Source organism: Rhinoderma darwinii, chromosome 8 (assembly GCF_050947455.1).
Source record: "Rhinoderma darwinii isolate aRhiDar2 chromosome 8, aRhiDar2.hap1, whole genome shotgun sequence".
NCBI lineage: Eukaryota > Metazoa > Chordata > Amphibia > Anura > Rhinodermatidae > Rhinoderma > Rhinoderma darwinii.
In genome coordinates, this window is record NC_134694.1 from 50,943,785 (window position 1) to 50,968,529 (window position 24,745).

Below are 24,745 nucleotides of genomic sequence, written 5' to 3' on the forward strand. Positions count from 1 at the left end.
GAACCTTGGCGGGGTCCATGCGGAATTCATGAGGAGTGAGGATTTGACCCAAAAATGGTATCTCCTGTACCCCAAACACACATTTTTCGGTTTTCGCAAACAGTTTGTTTTCCTGAAGGACCTGGAGCACCTTCCTGACATGCTCAATGTGGGAGGACCAGTCCTTTGAAAACACCAGTATGTCATCAAGGTACACTACAAGAAATATCCCCAGGTAATCTCTCAAAATCTCATTTATGAAATTCTGGAAGACCGCAGGAGCATTACACAACCCAAAGGGCATGATGAGGTATTCAAAATGACCTTCGGGCGTGTTAAACACAGTCTTCCACTCATCCCCCTCTTTGATGCGGATAAGGTTATACACCCCCCGTAGATCAAACTTAGAGAACCATTGGGCCCCCTGAACCTGATTAAAGAGATCAGGAATCAAAGGAAGGGGATACTGGTTCCTTACAGTGACCTTATTCAGGTTACGGTAGTCAATGCATGGCCTAAGACCACCATCCTTCTTCCCTACGAAGAAGAAGCCAGCACCTACCGGAGAAGTAGAGGGGCGAATGTAACCCTTGGCCAGGCATTCCTGGATATACTCTCTCATGGCTTCACGTTTGGGACAAGAAAGATTAAATATCCTACCCTTAGGAAGCTTAGCTCCTGGTACCAATTCGATAGCGCAATCGTATTCTCTATGCGGAGGTAACACTTCGGAGGCCTCCTTAGAGAAAACATCAGCGAAATCCTGAACAAACTCAGGTAGCGTGTTCACCTCCTCAGGGGGAGAAATAGAATTAACAGAAAAACATGACGTCAAACATTCATTACCCCATTTGGTAAGCTCCCCAGTATTCCAGTCAAACGTGGGATTATGCAACTGCAACCAGGGAAGGCCTAAAACCAAATCGGACGATAATCCCTGCATCAACAGTACAGAGCACTGCTCCAAATGCATGGAGCCAACAAGGAGTTCGAAAACAGGGGTATGCTGTGTAAAATAACCATTAGCAAGAGGAGTGGAGTCGATACCCACTACCGGGACAGGTTTAGGTAAATCAATCAAAAGCATAGCTAGAGACATAGCAAATTCCACAGACATGATATTAGCAGAAGACCCTGAATCCATGAAGGCACTGCCGGTAGCAGACCTACCACCAAAAGAGACCTGAAAGGGAAGCAAGATCTTATTACGTTTCATATTTACGGGAAATACCTGTGCGCCCAAGTGACCTCCCCGATCAGGGGCGTAACTAGGAAAGACTGGGCCCCATAGCAAACTTTTGACTGGGGCCCCCCTCCCCTGGGTGTCACACAACCCCCCCCCCCTTGTAGATAGCGCCTTTTTTACAGCCCCCCCTGTAGATAACGCCATACAGCCCCCCCTCTGTAGATAGCGCCATACATCCCCCTGTAGAGAACGCCATACAGCCCCCCTGTAGAGAACGCCATACAGCCCCCCTATAGAGAACGCCATACAGCCCCCCCTGTAGGGAACGCCATACAGCCCCCCCCTGTAGAGAACGCCATACAGCCCCCCCTGTAGGGAACGCCATACAGCTCCCCCCTGTAGGGAACACCATACAGCCATCCCCCCCTGTAGGGAACGTCATACAGCGTCCCCCCTCCCAAAAAAATGCGACCTACAGTGTGTCCTACAAAATACATGTATCCCCTCTCCACAGGATCTCCACAGGATATGGGATACTTGAGTGATCGCTGGCAGCGATAGGGAGAACGGGGGACTGAAAGTCCCCTGAACTTCTCCATGACAAACCTCTGACTTCCGGCGTCTGCGCAGCTCAATAAAAATGAAAGGAGCGCTGGTCACACATGCGCACAAGCATGACCGGCGCTCCATTCATTTCTACGGAGCTGCCGACACAGACCCCGGAAGTCCGAGGTTTGTGATGGAGAACTTCAGGGGACTTTCAGTCCCCCGTTCTCCCTATCGCTGCCAGCGATCACACATGTATCCCCTATCCTGTGGAGATCCTGTGGAGAGGGGATACATGTCTTTTGCTCTATTTTGCGCCTTCAGGACCAGACACCGTTTAGCCATTTTTAGCACGTGTTAGTTAAATGGCTATAACTTTTTTATTTGTTGGGCTAACTACGTGATTTTTGCGATGTTTTTTTCCGTAGACAATGCAGGTTTCGTTTTTTTATCATTTTTATACACACCTTTTTTGCTATTTTAGAATTTTTATTCATAAAGTTTGAAAATAATAGTAAAAAAATAAGCTTTTTTACATTTCAGCTATTTTTTTTTGGGTAATAACATAGTTTTACCCTAAAATAAACCTTTTATTTGTGATCGTCATTGTCTACCGTAAATTTGTATATATTACATGTCTATATTAGGGTAATTGGGTCAGCGCTAGTGTTACAACAATGATTGGCGGGGGGGGAGACGTTTTTTTTTTGGGGTGGGTATTTTATGTGTATTTATTATTTCAATTTTTTTTGCACTTTACTTTATTATTTTTTTATTACTATGGTCTGTCCCCCAAAGGTCAAAGAAGACCTTTGGGGAACTTTATATATTTTTTTCCTTTCTTTTACACCATGTTTTTCCACTGTAACTGGAGCTGCACAGCAGCCCCAGTTACAGGGGAAATCAGCCCTCTCATAGTGACGATTGTCACTAATAGGGCTGTGCTGGGTCTAGTAAGACCCAGCAGCAGTCTGCCACTAACAGCACCCGGCGATCATGTGACCAGTCACGTGATCACCGGGAGGAATAGAGACAGCGCCGCTGCTGCTTTCTCTATTCCTGTACACAGCACGCATTCAGTGCTGTGTACAAGTGATCAGAGAAGACAGAAGCAGCGAAAGCTGCTTCTATCCTCTCCTCAGGGTCCCCGGCAGTCACTGACAGCCGGAGACCCGACATTCAGCTGCCCGATCGCGCGGGCAGCAAGTTAAAACCCGAGCCGCAGAAAGTCTATGGCTCGGGTTTTAAGGACCCTGACCGCTGGCCGTAAAAATACAGCCAGCGGTCGGGAACCAGTTAATGCAGAGCGGGGAGATACCTCCCTGCTCTGCCGTAGTGTTCAGTGGCATCCCGCTGTAGCAGCCATAGCGGCTGCTAGCGGAGCCTCCGGCCATGGTGGGGGCCCGTGCCAGCGGGCGACATGGGCCCCCTCATGCCGTGGGCCCCGTAGCAGCCGCTACTGCTGCTACGGCGGTAGTTACGCCACTGTCCCTGATGATCACTTAGGCGCGGAAGTTCTCCGGCTGCATTCTTACGCTTAGGACAGTTGTTCACTTGATGCTTGTCATCCCCACAGTAGAAGCAGAGACCATTCTTCCTGCGGAAATCTCTACGTTGTTGGGGGGACACGGAGGCCCCGAGTTGCATAGGTACCTCTGAGTCTTCCGGGGAGGAACGAAGCAACGGAACCTCGGGAGGCATCATGGGGTAGTCGGAGGAGAAAACACATAAACGTTCACGTTGTCGTTCCCTGAGACGTCGGTCAAGTCGTACCGCTAAAGCCATAACCTGGTCTAGGGAGTCAGAAGAGGGATAGCTAACTAGCAGGTCTTTCAGGGCATTCGACAGACCCAACCTAAACTGGCACCTTAAGGCAGGGTCATTCCTCCGAGAAGCTACGCACCACCTCCTAAAGTCAGAACAATACTCCTCAACAGGTCTCTTACCCTGACGTAAGGTCACCAGCTGACTCTCGGCAAAGGCAGTCCTGTCAGTCTCGTCATAAATGAGTCCGAGAGCAGAAAGGAAACGATCAACGGAGGAAAGTTCAGGGGCATCAGGAGCCAAGGAGAAGGCCCACTCTTTGATCCCTTCCTGGAGCCGGGATATAATTATACCCACCCGCTGGCTCTCAGAACCTGAGGAATGAGGCTTTAAGCGGAAGTAGAGCCTACAACTCTCCCGAAAGGAGAGAAAAGCCCTCCGGTCCCCTGAGAACCGGTCGGGCAACTTGAGGTGGGGTTCAAGAGGTGAGGTGAGGGGAACTACCAAGGTAGCATCAGGCTGGTTGACCCTCTGAGCCAGGGCCTGGACCTGTAGGGAGAGACCCTGCATTTGCTGAGCCAGGGTCTCAAGGGGGTCCATAGTGGTGTCAGGGACCAGGGTAGACTAGGTAGGTGCTTGTGATTATGTTAAGACGGGGGTAGGGAAACGGACAAGTGAGCCCTAATCTACCCGCCACACTGTCCCTGCCTACTTGCAACGACCCGCCCTAGGCGACGGGATACAACTGGGCGGCGGTTTCTACGCTCAGTAAGTGCACAAGACAAACATACAAGGGAATACAAAGCAAAGGGAAAGGGGCAGTTGCCCACAGCAACACCGTGAGCAACCAGAGTGGTGAACGAGCCAAGTCAAACCAGGAGAGCACGAGGTACCAAACGCAGAGCAGGAGAATAGTCAGTAAGCCAGGGTCAGTATGGAGCAGGATCAAATAGATAGGAGCTGTAGCTGGGCCAGGAAACCACACGAGAAGAATCACAAGCAAAGGAGGAACACGAAAGGCAGGTATAAATAGACAGGGGGCGGGAGCTAGCTCCGTCTGGCCAGGCTGCGATAGGCTCTCCCACTCCTAAGCCTGCCATCCTGAGTGGTGGAAGATGGAGTCAGTCTCAGAGACGTAGATTCAGGTGCAGACTGATTACCTATGGGAGTTAACCCCGAAGCTGTGCCTGGCAGAACCTTTACAGTGTCTTTGTGTTGTCATAAATCCTCGCCAGTCGTGTTGATTGAAGTTGTAACCACGTTTCTGGAATCTGCATAGATTTCCGGTTCAAGTAGCATGTAAGTAATGAGAGTGAAGCTAATGGTGAAAGTAATTTCGCATATGTAGAGCACGCGAAGATTTACACACTTTAACTCCTTCGCGCTCAGTGACATTCTATTCAGTCATGCTGACTGCATCGTTCGCGCTCAGTGACGGAATAGTACGTCATGGGGATAATGAATTGCCATTTTCCACCAGCACGTTCACGAGCCATCACAGCTGCTGTTTTGGACAGCAGGCTATCACAGCTCAATATGTCGGGACCTTTCGCGATGGTCCCGCCTCCTCGATCGCCGCTATTGGCCAGTCAGTGACTAACTGACCAATAGCGGTGATCTGTCTCTAAACTTCCTCTCCCTGACATCACATCCTGCTGCAACCGCCCTGAACGTCTCCTATCACTGATCACTTCTTTTTTTCTTTATAAAATATATAAAACCAAAAAATATGTATAAAAAAAAAAATTTGTTTCGACAATTTAACTGGTTAGTTTAGTATTAGGGTTAGTGTCAGGGAACCGCCAAAAAGCGTAGTTAGGTTTAGCGTCAGGGAATTTAGCATCAGGAATCCGTCACCATAGTTAGATCTAACGTTAGGGGTCCAGAGAATATAAAAATTAGTTTGGATAGTTAGTTATAGGCAGCATCTCAGCTTGTTGTTTTTTAAAAGTCTTTATTTATTCAACATTTTTGTGTTACAAGAACAAGAAAAGGTACAATACACACTTATAATCATATTATCAAGCACCAATACACAATTATCAGCAATCTTTACTTTGTAATACATCAGGGCACGTATGTGGATACAATAGTGTAAATATGGTGCACTGATCCATTATCAAGCCACAATTAAACACACATTCACACATCAACCACACCAGCTCCCCCATATCCCCAACCTCCCTCCCCCACCAGCAGTATATGTCCAACTAGACTGCAGTTTCGGAGTTCTCCATCCATCTGGACCAGATTTCACTAAATTTATTAGGGCAATTTCGACTGAGATATAATTTCTGGTACATAGGCTGTTCAGCAATTGCATCCACTGCACTAGACTCGGACATATCTCACCCTTCCAAATCATAACTATCACCTTTCTAGCACAAAATAAAACATATCTAAAGAATATCTTATAGTAGCCCTGTACAATATCATTCATAATGCCCAACAAACATTTGTGGGGTGAGGAGACGAGGGATATCAAAGTGGACAATAAGGAATCCCAATACCTCCGACCAAAGAGGCACAATCTTGGGGCATAACCACACGCAATTCAGATAAGTGCCGATATCAGAATGACATCTAAAACAATTATCAGAAGTGAAAGCTCCAATTCTCCAGAGTCTGACCGGTGTATAATATATGCGGTGCAAAACACGAGACGGTATTAGGAAGTCTCTGGCACTCACAACTGAATCAAAAAAATAATTCTACTTCCCACCACTCCTCCTCCCCCAAGTCAGGTATATCTCTCTTCCAACCACTCCATGCCCTATTGAACGGTCCCAGTCCAAACAACAATAGTAGAGCATATGTTTGCGTGAGGACCTTCGGCAGGTCCGGAGCACCAAGAAGGTCCTCCAACCTGGAGAAGTCCAGCAGAGGTGTAGCAGATCCAAACTGGGCGGAACAAGCATGGCGTAATTGAAGATAATGGAAAAACCCCCTTCCTGAGAGGTCATACTGATCCCTTAGTTCAGAAAACGTTTCAAAGGCAGAGTTCATGGAGTATAATTGCCCTAGAAACTTGTCCCCCGCTCTCTACCATAATGCTGCTCCAGGTAGAGAACTAAGATGGGGTAACCATGGGTTATTCCATAGTGGGGTTCTACAAGTGATGCATTGTTTCCCACCTGGATATGCGCAGTCTTCCAGGCTCTAGCCACCGTCTGAAGTGGGAGCGCCACAAGACAAGGGGTTTTGAATATATAAAGGAAATTCGTAAGACTCTCATAAGATGTCATAAGTGCCCCTGCAAGTGCAGTAGCCGCATTACTCAGGTCTATATCTATCCACCACCATGCGAGCGCTAAGTGTGACGCTATGTAGTAGAGATACAAATTAGGCGCCGCCATACCACCCATATGTCTAGGTGCCTGTAACAAATCAAGACTGAACCTAGGCACACCACCCTGCCAGTAAAAGGAGCGTAAAATGCCATCCAAACTCCTAAAGAACTGTTTAGGTATTATAAATCGGGCAGGCATGAAATAAATACAAGAACTTGGGTAAATAAATCATTTTAAACAGGTTAATCCTACCATATAGAGAGAAAGGATGATTTGCCCAAGTGTTCAGCAGAGTTGTCGTAGAGGTTACTAAGGGGTATATATTAAGTGAACAGAAACGTAAGAGATTAAGGGAAACCTTTATCCCGAGAGAAGTACATTGGGAAACTACTCTCAGCGGCACTGGGAGATTATTATATCAAGGTGAGAGTGTAAACGATTTAGACCAATTTACGGACAGTCCAGAGAAGGCCCCAAATCTATCAATTAGTTGAAAAAGAGAAAAGTCAGGGAAGGACCATCATCCGCCAGATACACCAATGTATCGTCTGCCTGTAAGGAAATTTTTTCAGTTATACCACCTCGCTGGATACCCTGTATAGAGGGGGACTGACATAAAGCTATCGCCAGAGGTTCTATGGTGAGGGCAAACAACAAGACAGACAATGGGCATCCTTGTTGGGTACCCCTTCCCATTGGGAAGGACTCTGAAATGTCCGTATGCGTTCTCACACTAGCCCTGGGTTTCTTATATAATAGGCGTACAAAAGCGGTGAATCTGGGACAAAAGTTCAAACTGGAAAGGAGCATCCACATATATTCCCACTCAACAAAGTCAAAAGCCTTATATGTGTCCAAAGAGAGAACAAAACCCGGAGACACATCATGCCTTGCAGCATCAATGTTCAAATATAGTCTATGTATATTAATATCCGTGCCCTTACCCGGCATGAAGCCTGTCTGATCAGGATGAATTAGGGATAGGATAACCCTCTTCAATCGTGTGGCCAGAACCTTAGCCAAAATTTTTATAGGACGATATGAGTCTGGGAGAGTAGGATCCCTCCCTGACTTCAATAGCACCACTATAAGAGCCTCATGCATGGAGGCAGGTAAACTACCCAACTCAAGGGCGTTGGAATATGTGTCCAGGAACTGAGGTACCAAATCATCAGTTAGCCTTATACCATTCACCCCCAATCCATCTAAACCAGGAGTCTTACCCAACGGAATAGCAGTTTGTATTTCATCATCTGTAAGGGAGCCATCTAGTTCCTTTGCCTGGGCATCAGATAAACGCTACAGCGGGAGTGACGTTAAGAAGGATTCCATGTCCCCCGCAGTGACGCAACATCTTGAACTGTATAAGTCAACATAATAATCATGGAATACCTTATTTATATCCTTAAGGGCATTACATATACCACCCCCCCCCCCAGGTGAAAGAATAGAAGGGATGGAAGCACACGGACGCTCTGCCCTTGAAAGATATGCTAACAATCTACCATTCTTGTCCCCAAATTCAAATATAGATTCCTCCACAGACCACATACATATTTTTGTTTGTTCTGTATGTATAGTGAGCAGTTCCCTTTGAACCCCGACCCATCGACTCTTGGTATAGGGCTGAGGATTTGCAATATATTCTCACTTGGCCCGTTGGATCTCCCCCACAAGAAACCGCTCTTTAGTCACCTTCCTGTGTTTTGCTATTCCAGCTGTAAATTCTCCTCTAACAGTGGCTTTATATGCATCCCATATAACTAGAGTAGGAGTTTTTTTTCCCAGTAGGTACTATGAGAGGAAGAAACTTCAGAGGCGACCTCAGGAGAGGTAAGCCAAGCTGGATGGAGTCTCCAGACTTAAGAGTCAGGTGGAGGTCCAGACAAAAATGGCAATAGAAGGGCCGAGTGATCCGAGATACCCATTGGAGCAAATTCAATAAAAGTGACATAGGTAAAAAGTCCCTGGATACCATAGCCAGGTTAATCCTAGAAAGTGTTTTATGTGTAGATGAATAGGATTGATCAGTCGGGGATTTCCATCGCCACACATCTGTTTGGTGAAGCGCAGAGGACTAAGAATTAAGGTGAGCCGATGCCTGATCCGGGCCACCCGTGCGGTCCGCCGAGGCATTTTGCACCGCATTAAAGCCTCTAACAGATAAAATCTGGCCTACCGGGAATTCTGACAATTTCTGAGTTACTAAATCTAATAATGTGGGAGTCCTAGGAGGGGGCACATATGAGTTGACTATGGTGAAAACTGAACCCTGTGTCAAACAACGTATTATCACATATCTACTATAATGATCGCAGGCCACCTGTAGCACCTCCAGACGCACACTCTTGGCTATTAGGATTGAAACACCGCATGAGTAATTGGAATAGGAGGAATGGTATCCTCTTGCTATCCACGAACGCTTGAAGGCCAAAATATTTGCCCAGTAAGGTGAGTCTCCTGCAAGCATATAATATGTTGAGAATGTTTCTTCACAAAATTAAAAAGACAAGGGCTCTTTTAAATTTAGAATTAAGCCCCCTAACGTTCCAAATTAAAACTTTAATTGAAGCCATGATGCATCTGGAGGAAAGAAGGCAGCCCTAAACCATATCTAATCATAGAAGAAAGAGGAGAGAGGGCTGGAGGACAGGAGCACACACACATCCATACCACAGAAATAACAGACAGCAATACCTGTAAAACCACACAACCTCCCAAACTCCCCCTGTCTAGCACTAAACTGCAGACCTTTACCCATGAACAGAACCAAATAGAGAACAGTGGTCCCTGACTATGCTAACGCTACTACTAAGCATAGTCCCGAGACCTGACTCCCCTGAAACGGGAAGATTCATATACTGTCGTATATCACATGGTGTGTATGAACAAACAACCAGAAAATATTTCCAGCGTACATCAGCACAGTATAACTAATACATAATTATGTTAACCGAACACTTAAAGCAGAACATAACCACGTCAGAACTCTGCAGTAACCAAAATAATCAGTCAGGTGGAGAAGCTGCCGCAGGAGCATTCCTTGACACCACCGCCCAATCCAGGGCCTCAGCCGGGGAAAGACAAAAAAAAAAGAAGAAGATCGAGATCTGGAGCCAATCAATCACTCTCAGCTTGACAGGGTAAAGCATGGCGTATTTATATCCCTTCTCCCTAAGAGTCTTGCGGTCCCCCGTAAACTGAACTTGTTGCTTTTTAATAGTAATGGAGAAATACAGATAAATGGAGATTCACTTGATATTGTACATGATAGTCCCCTTTCGTTGTGCCACCTGGAGGACCGCATCCCTATCCATGAAGTGAGGCAGGCGAGCAAGCAACGAACGTGGAGGTCAACCCAGAGGGCCCGGACGGGCAGGAACCCGCCGATGTGCCCGTTCAATAGTAAAGAATGTAGAGAAAGCTGTTGTATCAAGAGTATCCTTCAGCCATCTTTTCAAGAAACCCACTGGGTCTGATCCCTCAGACTTCTCCGGTAACCCGACTATACGAATATTGTTCCTCCTAAGGCGATTTTCGAAGTCATCCGCTCGTCTCATCGACGCCTCCACCTGCCTCCGCTATACCACAATCTGGACAGGGATAAGCCTTAGAGTATCCTCTATATCAGAAATTCTGCGCTCAGTCTCATTAGTGCGTTCCCGGATTTTCTTCATATCATGCCGCAGAATAACAAAATCTTGGTGTAATTCGTCAACTTTAGTAACTAGCATGGATTGGCAGGAGTTAATAGCAGTCATAAGTTCCACAAATTTGTTATCCAAACGCGAAGAAGAAATAGGCTGTTCCAGTGGAGATAGCGGCCTCGGAGGGCTTAATGAACCATCAAACAACGATAGTGAGGGGTCAGGAGAAGCAGGTGGGCGCATAGGCCTAGGGAATTGTTCCAGCATTTTCGCTGCATGTGTTTGTATTTTAGCTGTATTAGCACATGCGGCATTGTCATCCAGGTCACCCAGTAACTGGAATGGAGGGTCCCCCGCCACAGAGTCATCGGAGGGAGGCATTGAGTTCCCAGGCAGGGACTTATTCTTTCCCTTCTTCCCCCTATTACCTCCCATCAGAGCAAGGCAAGAGTTCAGGAGCTATAGCACTGGTAGACAATCAGGCGAGGGGAGGGGAAGGCCAGTAATCCACTCAGGCGTAATAAAAATGGATAGAAGTCCAAATAATTCTGGTTCAGCGTATGTATATGTATCCCCAAGTAAGCAGACTTAGCAGAAGTATAAGCAAAGAGTCTCAGAGAACCTCGAGGAAACCCCTCCACGGAGGAATCCTAATCCAGTGCAGCGTCTCTATACAGGATATCAGGGATGCTCCTACCTTGCCGCCAGCGGCAAACATGCAGTATGTGAGTCTCCCAGCCACATCCGTCCCTCCACCAGAACAGTACACTTCACCAACACAGAACGAGGATTCCCAGGGGTAGTTGCTGCTGGAGAACCGCTCCCTCAACACGCCGCCTCCAACCACCATGCGGGTGCTGGAAGTACAGGCCTCCGCACTGCCGACCTTTCCAATCGGGCCACACCGAGCCAGATTCCGGAGATGCACGCCAGGAATGGTACAGCAGGTATAGTCAATGCTTTCCTACATTGTACTTTCAACTATAGCTGCAGGATGGTCGTGATATACCCAGGATGGAAAGTCCGGATACTCGGGAGCTCTCCAAAGCACGTCCGCTAAGGCAGACATCTGGCCACGCCCCTGCATCTCAGCTAGTTAGTTTAGTATTAGTGTTAGTTAGTGTCAGGGAACCGTCAAAAAGTAGCGTTAGGTATAGCATCAGGGAATTTAGTGTCAGGAATCCATTACCGCAGTTAGGTATGTTGTTAGAGATCCATTGACGTAGTTAGGTTTAGCTTCAGGAAAGCTCTGAATAATCTAGTTAGGTTTAGTGTCGAGGAATAGTTGCCGTAGTTAGGTTTAGTCTCAGGGAAGTTCAAATAAAATCTAGTTAGGTTTAGTCTCAGGGAAGCCCACGCGTTCCATAAAAACACAAACATTTTTGGCTAGTTTAGGTAGCAGCCTATTGCTTCTAGTTAGGGAAGCCTTTTTTATTTTATTTGCTGTTTAAATAATAATACATTTTATAAGGTGTCTAAGCACAACATAACAAACATGTCCCAACAGAAATTTACTGCCAAAGAGGCATATTCATTTCTTGCCTCAGACACAGACTCGTCGTATCGTGAGACTCTGTTTTATTTATCAACCTCCTAATCCAGTGATGAAAAGGAACCACATAGGAGACGCCCCAGGACCTCCACCACAGTTGAAACACCCGAGCGAAGTGACCCCATTTGGACCCCCACACCAGACATTTATGAGCCCCATAACCCTGAGTACACGGGCCCGGGGATCAAATTTAATATGGCAGGGCTCAGTGAAATGGACTTTCAAGTTCTTCTTCACTGATTACTTTATAGAGCCTATGGTCTCCCAGACAAATTTATATGCCCAACAGTATATTACTAAGAAGCCCACATAATTTTATGCCCAATCCAACAGGTGGACTCCTGTAGACGCAGCAGAGTAGGGCAAGTTCTGGGGACTGCTCTTGAACATGGGGCTTCTGAAAAAGCCATCTATTAGGACCTACTGGAGTACTGACATGTTATACCACACCCCGATGTACCGTATGGCCATGTCCAGGATGCGTTATGAGGCAATACTTTGCTTCTTACATTATCCTGATAATGAGCAGTGCCCACCCCGAGATGACCCCAGTTTTGACCGTTTGTATAAACGGAGACCCCTATTAGACGTTTCAGTGCCCAGTTTGCCCAAGCGTACACCCCCCAAGAAGTGTATTTCTATTGATGAGTCCTTGGTACAATTTAAAGGGAGGCTTCAATTCCGCCAGTACCTGCCGAGTAAGGGGGCAAGGTATGGCATGAAGATGTATAAGCTGTGCGAGAGTGCATCAGGGTATACCTACAAATTTAGGATATATGAAGAGAAAGAGTATTCAGCCCCCAGAATGCCCCCCTCACTGGGAGTTAGTGAAAAATTGTGTGGGATTTGGTGCACACAATGCTGGACCAGGTTTACCACATCGACCTGGATAATTTTTATACCAGCGTCCCACACTTCAAGAAGTACTGCGACATGCAGTACTGTTATAAGAAATCTTAGAGGCCTCCCTAAGACTCTGCTTGGGCAAACAAGAAGTGATGAGAGCAGGGCACATCTAGCAGCAACATAGTGTGCCAAGTACAAGGACAAGAGATGTCCTTATATTAAAAATACATGGCCACACCAGTACCCATGTACCTGTATGAGGTACCAGTACAGAGACCCCCAAACCAGACTGCATCCTGGACTACAATAGCTACATGGGAGGGGTGGACTTGTCAGATCAAGTCCTGAAACCCTACAGTGCCATGCAGAAATCGAGGGTGTGGTATAAGAAGCTTGTCGTGCACATCATACAGATGGCATTGTACAATGCGTACGTGCTACGTCGATGTGCAGGCCAGACAGGAACTTTCCTGGAATTTCAAGAGGTGGTTATCAAGTAACTAATTTTTAGGGACCAGGAAGGGGGGGGGGCTCCCGATACTTCTGGAAGCGAGGCCACATGCATCGCACCAGGGCAACACTTTCCAGGAGAAGTTCCCCAAACTGGCAAGAAGAGAAAAAAAAAACAAAAGAGGAGCAAAGTCTGCTATAAGAGGGGGATAAGGAAGAACACGATATATCAATGTGACACGTGTCCCGAAAAACCAGGGCTCTGTATGAAAGAGTGTTTTAAAATGTATCATACATCCCTTGATTTTTAATCTACCCCAGCTTTACATACCTTGATGCGCTCCGCACAGCTTATCTCCCTCATCTTTCCCTTCTGAGTCCTGCTGTGTGCCCAGACAGCTGTTAACAGCCACATGTAGGGATTTGCCATACCCGGGAGAACCCACATTACAGTTTATGGGGTGTATGTTTCCGGTGGTACATGCTGGGCACAATATATCGGACACTGAAATAGCATATATGTATAGAAAATTGCAAATCTCACTCTGCACCATCTGCTGCTCATTATCTTTTACACAATACCTGTGTGGTCAAAATGCTCACTACACCTTTAGATGAATGCCTTAAGGGTGTAGTTTTTAAAACGGGGTCACTTCTCGGGAGTTTCAACTGTACTGGTACTGTTCGGGTACTAATCAGTCTCAACCGGCAGGGATAATACGCTGAGTTCGTACGAAAGGAATCACACCACACAGAGTCTGGTACAAAGCTCCTTACTCAGTGTCAGGAGAGGCGTCACTGCTTTATTACACACATTTGTTCTATATCTCCTTTCTCCTGGGGGTGGGTACATGTTATCACACTTTTATAAAAGCACGTATCACTATAAGCCTCTTGTTACTTGTGTCATCCTTGGATAGGTTCACCCTTATCTGGTCCTTTAGATATGTCTTCATAGTTCATAGTTCGTTCATACCAGGAAGTGACTTGTTATTGTATTAGGGCGTAGTCCCTGTTCAGGGGCCATCTTGCCACGTATACTTATCTAATCCTACTATTGCTTTATCACAATTATGTACACAACTCCTAAGTCTATATTTTATTAAAGAAAGAAAATTATTATAAACATTAACTTCTGTCCACTCCATCCTTCACAGTCCCCCCTTTTATCATTATTTTCTTCATTTCTTAACCTAAGTGTGTCCGTGCTCTGGGAAAGGGGAGTAAAAGGATTTTTTCACCAGTTTGAGACGAGCCTCCCCTATTAGGAGACCCCCCTTTGTAGCTGGACTTAAAGAGTCGGTGCACACCCTACACTATCTATTCATCTTCAGAACAATAGTCTCGATAAAGGGTGGTTGTTTTCATGGATGGAGTTGGTAAAAGTCCTTCAATTTCTGAAGAAAACATAAAAGTGGGAGTTACTTCAGTTATAGTTTTAGTCATTAATTTCTTCATACATGGTAATACACAACAAGCAATAACTGCGAAAAGCACTAGAAAAATTAAGATTACAATCCCAATTTGGGCCAGAATTTTCTGCCATCCGGTTAACCATGAGAAATACTGATCCCATGGGTCTGTGAAACCTGAATTTCGTCTTAATTCCTCGGATAAAGAAACAATCTGTTTGATTGCCATGGTTACTTTGCCGTTTGGTCCTGTGTTATCTGGAATAAAAGTACAACAGGTAGTAATGTACAGAAAAACAAGGGGGAGAATTTCCTCCAGCTCACCTAGTCACAGGTAGGGTGGTCAGTACACGGATCCTCGTGTCGGCACACGCGGGGGATATGGCAGAAAAAAGAAGGTTGGAACCAGCGCTGAGAATAATGAATCTGTTTAAAACAGGAAACTATTTCCAAGTTTTAATATTAATTTGAATAAAAACAATGAACAGAAAAATGGTGGTGACGGGCAGGTAATGTCCAAAAGTTCAGAGGGTGATGAGAAATAGGCGGTAGCCTACGCGTTTCAGACCCTATCTGGGTCCTTAGTCATGGCTTGTAATTTGTCTGACTGTGCAGTCTACGGCTTTTGTAGCCAGTCAGTCTCATGATTAATTAGTTAATTGCGTTTCAAACTGAAAAAGAAACAGGAGGAGTCCTGTGGAACGCAGTTTTGTATGTCATTTCCTGGGCACAAAAAAAATTTTTTAGAGGTATGTTGGATTTTTTTTAAAATACATATAAATTGTGTGCAAAGAAAATCTTTTGTATGTATAAACAATTAATTAGAGAATTAAAACGAGTGTACTTCTGTGTTAATATACACTGGGTTTAATTATTGTTTAGAACATAACATATCCCGGAAGCGGCAAGCAGCTCCGTGTTTATAATTTGATTTAAACAGGATAAATTGTTGCGTTACTATTTTCTTTTAACAAAAGAAAACGAGAAAAGTGACAATCATGGACTTTTTTGTTTCAGTGTGGCTCCTATAGGAAAAAACCTATAATACTTTGTCATTGTATAGGTGGTTTAGCGGAATAAATTTATTTATTATTCTATAGTGAACTGAGAAACCACAACGAAAACGGGTGAAAAACTGACTGGCAAAGCGAGATGACACCTATTATGTAAAATTGTTGAAGAAACAATGGATAATTAATTTATTATTTAAAAAACTGAAATGAATCAGAAAGACGTACATTTAAAATGACAAAATACTGGTTTTTTCATTTTATTAATTTCTGTTTGTTCTTGTCTATATTTTCAGATATTTTAAGTTATGTTTTTTAATTATTATTTGTTAAATATATTGGGAGAAAAATCTGGCTTATTTTATGCGTGTATGGCTTTGTAAATATTTCCAAATGGATGGATGAATTGTGTTATTCATCTTATGAGCTCTTTTATATTTTTATTTAATAGAGTTATTTTCATAGTTGAAAAAATTCTGTCTATGCATTTTTTACCTAATGTATAGAAAAACGGACTGTTGTGAATTTTATTGAGTCCAGATATTGTGGACTTTTGTATGATTCCAGATTGAGATTGTTTTCATGACATCTTATTATAGATTTATCCCTTTATGTATTTTTTGAGAAATGCCGTATAAATGTGATGAAAGGTACTTTCATCCTGATTGATGATAAATTTAGATGATTAAATAAACATAAAGGAATCTTATAATTCTCGCATCAGGTACCGTTAATCTATGTATTTGTATTTACTTTGTTTTTTGTTTTTTAATATTTTAATTTTTTATATTTATTTATTTATAAAAAACAGTATTAATTTTTTTATATATATTAAATTATTTTATTACATTTTTGTGCTTATTATGCATTGTTATTGCTTGTTGGTCATACTAACTCAGGTGTTTCTTTGGGATTAGTGATGTCCCGCCTGGAATATATGATTTTGGGAATAATACTAGCTTTATAGAACTGGAGAATACTAGGTTAGAACGAAGACCACTATAACTCAAAACAATGGGCCACTGAGCATTGTGTATGGCACCAGAAGATAGGTAGAAACTGTATTATTAAAATTAATAGTGAAACATGAGGTCTTTTCTTAAATTTAACCCTTTGGGGACCCTTGTCTGAAGTCTGAAGATCCAGAAGGCTTCTCTTGTATGTGTTAGATGTTTAATATCACCACCTCTTTTGGGGTTATGTATTTTTTCAATAGCGTAACAGGAAAAACTGTTTATTGTTCTGTTATGTTGAGATATAAAATGTTTGGCTACATTAGAGATGTTGACAATGTTTGGGTTACGGATGTAACCAAGGTGTTCTAAAATTCTTATTTTAAACTTTCTGTTGGTACATCCGATGTATTTCAAATCACATGCGGTGCATTCGATTATATATATAACTGAGTCAGAATTACAGTTAATGTAATTATTAATGGTATATGTGTCGGTGTTAGTTGAATTTGAGAATACCTTTTTGGGTGTTGCATATAAGCACACTTTGCAGGGATTATTACCACACTTGAAAAAACCTTTTTGTTCTAACCAAGAGCCTTTTGTTTTAATGGGGCTGAAAAAAGATGGAGAGAGTGTCGTTGCCAAGGATGGAGCTCGTCGTGCAACTATTCTACACCCATTTTTAAGGATATCTTCCAAAATCGGATCTTCACCAAGCATGGATAAGTGTTTGTTCACGATTCTTTTTATTTTGTTGAATTGACTGCTCTGTTGTAACACTAAGGTGGGTGTGTTAGAGGTTGATTTCGGACTTTTGTTTTGGGACAAAAGAGTGTCCCTGGTTTTTTTGGCAATTGCCTTGTCTGCTCTGTCTAGGGACCAACATGGATATCCCCTATTAGATAGTCTATTTTTTATATGTTGTTTCTCTATGTTAAATTGTATATCTGAACTGCAGTTGCGTTTGGCTCTGCATAGTTCACCCACTGGGATTGAAGCTATGGTCTTTTTGGAGTGATTACTGCCCGCAACAATTTATCCTGTTTAAATCAAATTATAAACACGGAGCTGCTTGCCGCTTCCGGGATATGTTATGTTCTAAACAATAATTAAACCCAGTGTATATTAACACAGAAGTACACTCGTTTTAATTCTCTAATTAATTGTTTATACATACAAAAGATTTTCTTTGCACACAATTTATATGTATTTAAAAAAAAATCCAACATACCTCTAAAAACATTTTTTTGTGCCCAGGAAATGACATACAAAACTGCGTTCCACAGGACTCCTCCTGTTTCTTTTTCAGTTTGAAACGCAATTAACTAATTAATCATGAGACTGACTGGCTACAAAAGCCGTAGACTGCACAGTCAGACAAATTACAAGCCATGACTAAGGACCCAGATAGGGTCTGAAACGCGTAGGCTACCGCCTATTTTTCATCACCCTCTGAACTTTTGGACATTACCTGCCCGTCACCACCATTTTTCTGTTCATTGTTTTTATTCAAATTAATATTAAAACTTGGAAATAGTTTCCTGTTTTAAACAGATTCATTATTCTCAGCGCTGGTTCCAACCTTCTTTTTTCTACAACAGGTAGTACCTATCCTGGCACAAACGCCTCCTTTTTCTGCTAGTATCATATCAAGGGCCATACGGTTCTGGAAAGTCATAGTAGATGTGGGTCCTAACTGGTCAGCTAGACCTTGTAAAGCGTCCCTAGTATAGTTAACAAACCGTTGCTGGTTGTAATAGATATAATTTATCCAATCTACATTTTTGTTAACTGTGATCATAGGGATTAATGATTCAAATCCAGCTGCTACCTGATCCCGGGCCTTGAATTCATCTGGGACCCCCCTTGGGACTCCTATAGCATCTATATACACATGGGGGTCAAAACTTCCTTTCAAATCTCTTTCTTCCCTTGTTAATATGTGACTATTCTGAGAGGTGGTCTCTTGGGTCTCAGAGAGTATATGAAAAGGCATGATCGCTTTCGCCAGGGTGCATTCTCCCTTCCAGTTCCCTTCGATCCAAGTTCTAATTTTCATGTCCCCACAGATCCAATATATATCCCCTAATGACTGGACCTGGTTCTGAAGGAGGCTTCCATTTATTGAGCTATACGTCCCACACCATTGGTTACTAAAGTTTCCTACAAATCTCCCTTCTCCCTCATAATTTACATAACAGGTGTAGTTCCCGGGGTATATAGTAAGTCCCTCTCGATTCTTGGGGGTCTCAGTTATGATAGGATATTCTTTCTTCCAATTTTCACACTCATTTTGTTCAGTAGTAGTATTGGTGAATAAACTAAAAAAACATGGCTGAATTTGTTTTGGGATTTCTAAAGGTACCATACCTAAGCAAAACATAGCAATTACTTTTGTTTACTTTAGTGGCGGAATATTTCATCCATTCCAACCATAGATTTGTATCCCCAAATCCAGTTTCTATAACCATAGTGTCTTCGAATCCTGGGTTCGCGATTGCAACTATTTGTGAGATGGTTCGGATCCTAGGGGCAACGGGGTTTGGCTGTTCAATAATCAATTTTCCCCATTCTGTGGAATTTACCATATCCATAATTCTAAATGGACCCTCAGGTCCCACATAGCCGAGATTTCCTGTATAAGACGACAGCCAATACTGTCCACCATCTGTGTGTTTGGGATTTTCTATAGTTAGAATCAGTGGATTACAGCTAACTACATTTTGACACTGGTTACGAAATGGGGTCTTAGTAAGGGTCATCCTAGTTATTAGAGATTTTCCGCAATCATCCTTTTTGTTTAAAGCGCTAGGGGGTTGATATCCCCAATCTCTTCCAGTGTTCCATCCCACGGAGCCCCAGTATTTACCCTGAGTTCCCCAATTACCTTATCCGTAACACATATATATTGTTCTCCTTTTCCTTTGGTTTTGATCCAGTGTCTTCCCCAATCATAGTTCAACCCGTGTTCCCACTGTCTATGGTTACAGTCTATTATTTGACAATAATCGAATGTGTAAGTGGCTACATGGGTGTTGCTTGAATTAAACCAGAGGACAGTCATATCGTCGATCTTAGTGACCGCTACCTGTCCGGTTACTACCCATGCTGTACCACACAAAAGGATATACTGGATCATTTCGGAACTTCCACTCGTTTGCAATGGGAAGCGTGAATCCAAGTAGGGCGACCCTCAACTTTCACAGCGGTAGGGGTGGTCAGTATGACTTGGTATGGGCCCTCGAATCGTGATTCTAGAGATCCTCGGACATGCTTCTTGACTACCACAAATTCTCCAGGTTTAATGTCGTGGGTGGTAGTATCTGCTTCCGGATCTGGAAAAGAGGAGTATACTGCAGAATGTGTTATTGTCAGTTCCTTACATAATGCAATTACAAAGTTCACTAGATTGTCATTTCCCATGCTAAGCTGCTGGGGGTAGTAGTGGCCTAACCTTGGGGGACCACCAAATAGTATTTCATAAGGCGTCAATCCTGTAGGGGCTTTAGGGGTGTTCCTAACCGAGTATAATGCTATAGGTAATAGTTCTGGCCATGCCATGTTCAGTTCTTGGCTGGCTTTCAAAAGTTTGTTTTTTAGGGTACCATTAAGTCTTTCTACTTTCCCGCTACTTTGAGGATGGTATGGAGTATGTAGTCCTAGATCAGCCCCGACTAATTTCCAAATTGCCGATGTGATATCTGCAGTAAAGGCTGGTCCTTGATCGCTTTCTATTACTTCTGGAATTCCGAATCTGCATATTACTTCCTTCATAAGTTTCTTTGCAGTAGTCCTGGCTGTCATATTGGTGACCGGGTAAGCCTCGGGCCATCCTGAAAACATATCGATTACCACTAGTAGATATTCGTATTTGCCACTTTTAGGCAGTTGTGTGTGATCTATTTGAATTCTTTGAAACGGATAGGATGTCCTGGCGAGGTGTTTTGCAGGAGTGGTCATAGTCCTTCCAGGGTTGCATCGATTGCAGATTATGCATGTCCGGCAATACTGGGTGACAGGGGTGGATATTCCTGGGGCCAGGTATAGTTTGTTGATTGCCGTTACCATCTGGTTTTTCCCTCGGTGGGTAGGACCGTGTGCCCACTGTACAATTGCTGGGTACAGGGCTCTCGGGAGGGCAACTCGTTTGTCCTTTCTCCATATTCCTTGTTTATCCACACTTGCTCCTTCCGTCTGCCATTGCTGTCTGTCCTCAGGGGTACTATTGTTCTGGAAGATGGTAACTTGGTTGATGGCGTCGGTCCCTTCCACATTTGGTATCTGTTCTCTGGCCCGCGACCTAGTCATAATCTGAAGGTAGCTTGTTTGATCCGGACTCCCTTCTGACTCTTTTCCGTAAGTTGCTGCCCATTTTGCCGTCTCGTCTGCCAGCTTATTTCCTTGTGCTTCTTCTGTTTGGGCTTTTCCATGGGCTTTGGTCTTGAGTATGGCCACTTTTTCTGCACGAGTCAAGGCTTCAAGTAATTCAGCCACAGCTTGCGCATGCCTGATTGGGGTACCAGCAGCTGTTGCAAAACCTCTGATTGCCCAGATCTGTCCAAAGTCGTGAGCCACACCGAAGGCGTATCTGGAATCCGTATATATGTTAGCTGTGTGGTTGGCCGCTTCGTGGCATGCCTCTGTGAGGGCTTTTAATTCAGCTTCTTGTGCAGATTTGTGGGGTGGCATCCGGCCTGCTCGGATGGTTTCGTGCAGTGATACCACAGCGTATCCAGTGTGGAATTTACCTTGTTCATCAGCATAACGTGATCCATCAGTGAAAAGAATGAGGTCCGGGTTGTCAAGTGGAGTGTCAGATACCGTGGAGGGAGATTTTGCTTGCTGCTTCATAAGTTGTAAGCAGTCATGAGATTGTGCATGATCTGATTCTGTATGGGGTTCTTGGTCTTGATCCCCTCTTACAAGGGGCAGAAGGGTGGCCGGATTGAGCGTATGGCAGCGCTGTAAAGTGACGTTGTCTGGAAGGAGAAGAGAACATTGAAGACGCATACATCGTTGTAAGGAAAGTTGTTTTTGTTGACTTTGAAGTATGATTGCGGATAAGTCATGTGGAGCTAAAATGGTGACTGGATGTCCGAGAATAAAGGGTGATGTTTTGTCCAGTAATATCTGTGCAGCCAGCACAGCTCGTAGGCACATGGGTGCGGCTTGCGATACAGGGTCCAGTTTCGCCGAGAAGTACCCAATAGGTCTAGGTTTTCCTCCATGTGTTTGAGTGAGGACAGCAGATGCATGGCCTTGGTTTTCTGAGATGTATAGTTGGAAAGGTAGTTGGTAGTTGGGGATGCCCAGGTCTGGGGCTGTAGAAATGGTATGTTGTAGTTCACGGAACGATTGTACAGCAATAAGGGGGAGATTGGGCATCCAGGAGGGATCAGAAACGCAGGCGTATAGAGGATGCATGAGTTGAGATGCGTTGGGAATCCATTGTCGACAGTAGGTTACCATTCCTAAAAAGGCCTGCAATTGCGTAAGGCCAGTAGGGAGAGGTATGGCAAGAATAGTAGAGACTCGTTCCGAGGTGAGATGTCGTGATCCTTGTGAGATACAGTGTCCTAGAAAGATAACTTTGGGGGCACACCATTGCAGTTTCTTTTTGGAAACTTTGCAGTTAATTTGTGCGAGAAATGTGAGAAGACTTAGAGAGAGAACTGAACACACGGAGGTGTTTGGTGCTGATAGGAGTAAGTCGTCAACATATTGGAGAAGGGTGGCTTCCGGATGTGCAGCTATCCATGGTAGAAGAGAAGACGTGAGGGCTTGAGTGAAGTGATTTGGGGAGTTCTGCGCACCTTGAGGCATGACAGTCCAAGTGTACTGGGCGCCTTGATGAGTGAAAGCGAAAAGATACTGGGAGTCTTGATGTAATGATACACTGAAAAATGCATTGGCTAGGTCAATAACAGTGAAGGACGAATGTGAAGGGGGAATGTCACTGAGGAGCGTGTGTGGGTTAGGCACCACTGGAGTTTCCATGATAGTTACTGCATTGATAGCGCGTAAGTCTTGAACTAATCTATAAACAGTTGGGGAACCCGGTATTGATTTCTTTTTGACAGGAAAAAGTGGAGTGTTGGCTGGTGAAACACACTGGACTAGCGCACCTTTGTCCAGAAGGGCTTGGATTTGTAGCTGCAGAGATGTTTCTTGGTCACGACGTAAGGGGTATTGTGGAATACGAGGCGGGGGCACCGTAGGATCTTTGAGAAAAACAGGGACAGGAGGGACAGGTAGCTTGCCTATGTCGTCAGGTCCGGTAGACCAGAGGGAGGGGGGTAAAGAACTGGCTACATCCGGTGGAATATCCGAGGTTGAGGAGTGTGGTGCCGGTTGAGATAAAAACAACGGTACAGTTCGGAGGAGACAGGTATCTTCGTCCGTAAGAGAGATACTGGTAGAAAGGGGCATTCCCAATTCATCGTATATAATATGGGCTTTGAGCTTGTGTAAGAGGTCGGCTCCTAAAAGGTTTAATGGGCAAGTCTTTGACACTATAAATTGAGAGACGTATTTCTGACTTTTCCCAATAGGTAGAGGCTGCGTAAGACGTGACGTAGTGGCGACTCCATCGACTCCAACGCAGGAAAGAAAGTCTTCAGAAAGAGCACAGGAGGAGGGTAGGTCAGAAGTCTTGATTACGGAGGTGGCTGCACCCGTGTCTACTAGAAAAGGAAGCTCATGGCCGTCTACAGTGAGATAGACGGAGGAAATGGGTCCAATACGGGGGTTGGTTAGGGCCATGAGTTCTGCGGGCTTGCCTTTATCCTATGGTCTGTCTGGCTGTAGTGGTGGATGCCTATCTGGTCCGTTAAAGGTTGGAGGTGGACGAGGATACCTAGGTGGTGGGGGATGGTTGCGGCTTGTGTCTTGAGTTTCTCTAGGAGAACGGCATTGGCTACGGAAATGTCCTGGTCGCCCACAATTGTAACAAACGATATCATCCCGTCTTCGGGGTGAGGGGCGATGTTCCTGCAAATATGGGTAATTCTGTAATGATGGGCGAGAAAATTGTGGTGGTGGATGAGTATACATAGGGGTAGGTACTGACGAAAAGGGATGGGGACCGATGTCCGCAAGCATAAGGGGTCCGGGCTTGGGTGTCGGGTGTTGAAAGGAAGCTTGTAGTTGTCTATCTATAGCCTTGGCAATGAGAAGAACTTGACGGGGTTCCATGTCGGGGTATTCTGGGCGGGTGGTGCAAAGTTTGGTTTTTACAGGATCTCTGAGTCCTGTAACGAAGGATGATACGAGAAGCGTCTTCTGTACTTTCTTCTGCATGTCATATCCTTGGTCTTGAAACAGCATTTGGATACGTGTAAAAAACTTCTCGACAGATTCTTTCTCTTCCTGAGTGCAATCGGATATATTGGTGGTAGAGTCCCCAATTCTGTCCTGCGCCCAGGCTTTTATTTGGCGGGTGAATTCAACACCGGAGTGGTACGTACAGTCGTCACCTACTCTATCGGTGTCTAGAGCGGAGCTAATGATTGGCCAGAACCTATCCCCAGCTTTAATACTGGATACGTGTAGCAAATCTTTCCAAGTGGGGGAATAAGTTTGCTGCACTTGGCGTAGCTTTCGGTAAAATCCCATAGGATTTTTCTCTGGGTCTTCTAGGATTGCACATATGCTTTGGACTTGGGGTGGGGTGAACGGGGCATAGGTCGTTGGGGGTAGGTGATTGAGAAGGGGGACCGGGGATGCTCGGGTCAAGACACCAGGTTTAGGACATTCGGGGGAGGTAGGTTCGTGGGCTAGAACTGGAGTATCACAGGGATTAGAAGGAGGGTCTACGGGTAGAGATGGCGAAAATGGGGATTTAAGGGCAGTTACTGCGGCCGCTATCGCTGAGGGGTCAGTACTAACGATTCGGATTTCTTGAATGGAGCGCACGGGGGCGTGTTCTTTTATTGTGGTGATTATAGTCTCGGCACACTGATAGAGGGGAAATCCAAATATGCCTGCACCAAGGAGGGGCAGGGCCAACGTAGTGAAAACTTTATTTTCAACAAGGTCAAGCACTGAACAGACACTTTGTTTTAACAAGGCTACACATTCGGAGTGTTTAGCAGGGTTGTACAGGGGC